Source organism: Grammomys surdaster, unplaced genomic scaffold (assembly GCF_004785775.1).
Source record: "Grammomys surdaster isolate TR1022 unplaced genomic scaffold, NIH_TR_1.0 125504, whole genome shotgun sequence".
Lineage (NCBI taxonomy): Eukaryota > Metazoa > Chordata > Mammalia > Rodentia > Muridae > Grammomys > Grammomys surdaster.
Genome location: NW_021620360.1, coordinates 777,349 through 780,188, shown reverse-complemented (window position 1 = coordinate 780,188; position 2,840 = coordinate 777,349). Strand labels below are relative to the sequence as shown.

Genomic DNA, 2,840 nt, shown 5'->3' with positions numbered 1-2,840 from the left:
TCAGTGAGACCTTTGCCTGTGACAGCTGGGCATGAGGTCTCAGTCACCAGAACTGTCCCCAAGTAGAAACTGTCCTTCAGTCTCCTTCACTTAAGGTTAAAGAAAAAGGCTCCAGGGTGAGAGGACACAAGGCTGTGGGTGGTACATCCTGTTACCTAAGCAGGGTGTACCTGTGCCTAAGGCTTCTAACCCTTGGTGGGACAAGAACACCCAGAACACATTTCTTCCCTACCTGCATTCATGTTCATGCATCTGTAAAGCACCAAGGCAAGACAAATGATGCTGATGAGACAAACTAGAACAATCCATGTGGTGGGGTTCTTGTACCAAGCAGGCTCTGGGAAGAGATGGGAAGGGAAGGGAGGGAAGGGGAGAGGAGTGGAGGAGAGGGGAAGGGAGGGGAGAGAAGGGAAGGGTAAAGGAGTAAAGGGGAGGTGAAGAGATGATGAAGACCATTCAGCTCTCAGCCCTGATCCCAGCTCTGCACCCACACCCTCCTTACCCCATCTCAGGATGAGAGGCTCAGACAGCCCCTCATGTTCCACATGGCATGTGTATTTTTGCTCCTTCCCAAGAGGCACCACCACAGACGCCCAGTTCTGGAAGGTTCCATCCCCCGAAGGCCTGGTCTCCACAAATTCCATGTCCTGGGTCAGCTCCTCCCCATTCAACTGCCAGGTCAGGGTGATGTCAGCAGGGTAGAAGCCCAGGGCCCAGCACCTCAGGGTGACATCACCTTTAGATCTTGGGTGACGGCTCACAATTGTCTTTGGGGGTTCTGAGGGAGAGAGTTGAAAGGATGAGGCATCTTGCTTTATTCTGGGGACTCAGTAGTGTTAGTGGGACCATCCTGGGATGGACAGGAGAACTGGGGTGGGATTAGAGTGTCCATGATCTAGATACCAGCTAGAGCATATGCACCTAAGGCCCTTTGGAATGCCTTAGGATGTGAGTGCGACAATATGTGGCAGGAGGCTCCAGGTCTCTGCAGACTTGGAGAAAGGGCTGGGTGAAAGGCAGGAGACTCAGAAAGCTGGAGTCGACTCCAGAGACACTGAAGTCTGTGGCACAGAATGAGGTCTGAGAAAAAGCTCCCTGTGGGTCCAGGGCCATTGTTCAAGTCAAAAAATTGTTATCAGTTACTAAAAGATTAGTCTCCTGTTGGAGAAAATGAACTTCTTGTTAGTAAGAGAGGGGCTGTCTTCTGAGGGAGTCATTGTTGGTATAGATCTGGAACACAAGGGGCTCTTGCCTCTCTGGACTTGGCGAGGACATTCTTATTCACCTGCCTCCCTCTCCTCCTTTGCAAATGCTAAGGATCTAAACCAGAACTTGTGCTTGCTTGGTAGCACTCAACTTGTGAGCTATACTCTAAGTCCATTCTTCCCACCCACACGCCCTCTGCTCTCCAAACTCCCAGCAAGCAGCCTATAGGAACTATGGACACGGTTTGGCTCCCCTGGGCACCTGAACACAGCAGCCTGTCCTTCCCTTTTTCCAGGTTATTTCTGCAGCAGCTCTGAGCAGTTGTCCTTCAGGTAGGCTTCTGACTTGTGCTGAGAAATATGAATTACAGTGCTGCTCTCCTCTATCCAGGAACTCGGGTCGTCGTCCACAGCATCATAGGCGAGCTGGTTGTACCAGCGAAGCAGGCGCCCACCTGACCCCACATCGCAGCCTTGCAGCCACTGTAGTGTGTGAGAGTCTAGGGAGGAGGTAGATGGTGGTCAGCCCTGTCGGGAAGTGCAGCACCTCTAGAGCACAGACCAAGTTCAAGCTAATCCCTGCAGACTCTTCTCTTTTGAGGAACTGGGCAGGTGTCCAGTGAATGTGGACAACCCTGGTACATCCTTGGGATGGGTCGGGGTCACTCACCGTCCACGCTCTTGTTGTAAAAATGAAGCAAGGTCATCAGGTATATTTCAGACTGCTGTGCCCGAGTCCTGACTATACGAGTCTCCAGTTCCCAGTAATCTGCCCCCTCCTGCTCCAGCCAGGGCGCGCATGCCTTAATCCTGGGAGTTTCAGCACTGCCTTCGAAGCGCACGATCTCCGTGTAGTCTACGTAGCCGACGTCTATGAACCGAGACTCCCCGAGGCCGGGCCGGGACACAGTGGTGAAGAAATACCGCAGCGAGTGTGGGCCTGGGGGCGGCGCGCGGTGACACCTCCATCTCCTCCTCGGACCCGGCGCGGGTTAGCGGGCCGGGAGGAGAGGAGGGTGCGGGGCTCGGGACAGCTGAAGAAGGGGGCGGGAGGATCTTGCTGGGTGGTACAGGGAGACTGGGTTGTGCTATCCCTAGCCTTTCCAGCAGAGACAGTTTCCCTCCCGGGCCTCACTCACCCACGCGGGTCTGAGCCCAGGACAAGCGGGCAGACAGCAGTAGGAAAAGGGCGCGGAGCGCAGGGGACCCCATCCTCCGGGAACCAGAGCATACGGGTCTGGGCGGATCTTGGACAACTTTATAAACCAGAGCGACAGTGATTGGATTATCTTAGAAACCAACTTCAAATGAGAGTGAGAATAGGTGTTAAGTCATCAGTATCTATGCAGAAGAACTCAAGAGAATTTAGGGACTCGAAAGTGAAACTTGAGGCAGATCTGGAATCCTCCAATCTCTTCTCTTCCTGAGATCCTGAGAGCCATTGTCTGGGAGGGACTGCACAGACTTCCAAAGTCCCCAGAAAGATCAGAAAGAACAGAGGTCACATGAGATATGGCTTCCTCATGTAGCAGCTAGAAAGAACTCAGGTATCTGCTGATTGTCCCCAGGAGTGTCTATCCCCTGGGTCTCTCTCTCTCTCTCTCTCTCTCTCTCTCTCTCTCTCTCTCTCTCTCT

General features: G+C 53.3%; 1 pseudogene; it reads right to left on the bottom strand.

The window, feature by feature from the left end:
- Positions 1-119: 119 nt before the first annotated feature.
- LOC114638099 lies at positions 120-2,451 on the bottom strand (annotated as a pseudogene).
- Positions 2,452-2,840: the final 389 nt, after the last annotated feature.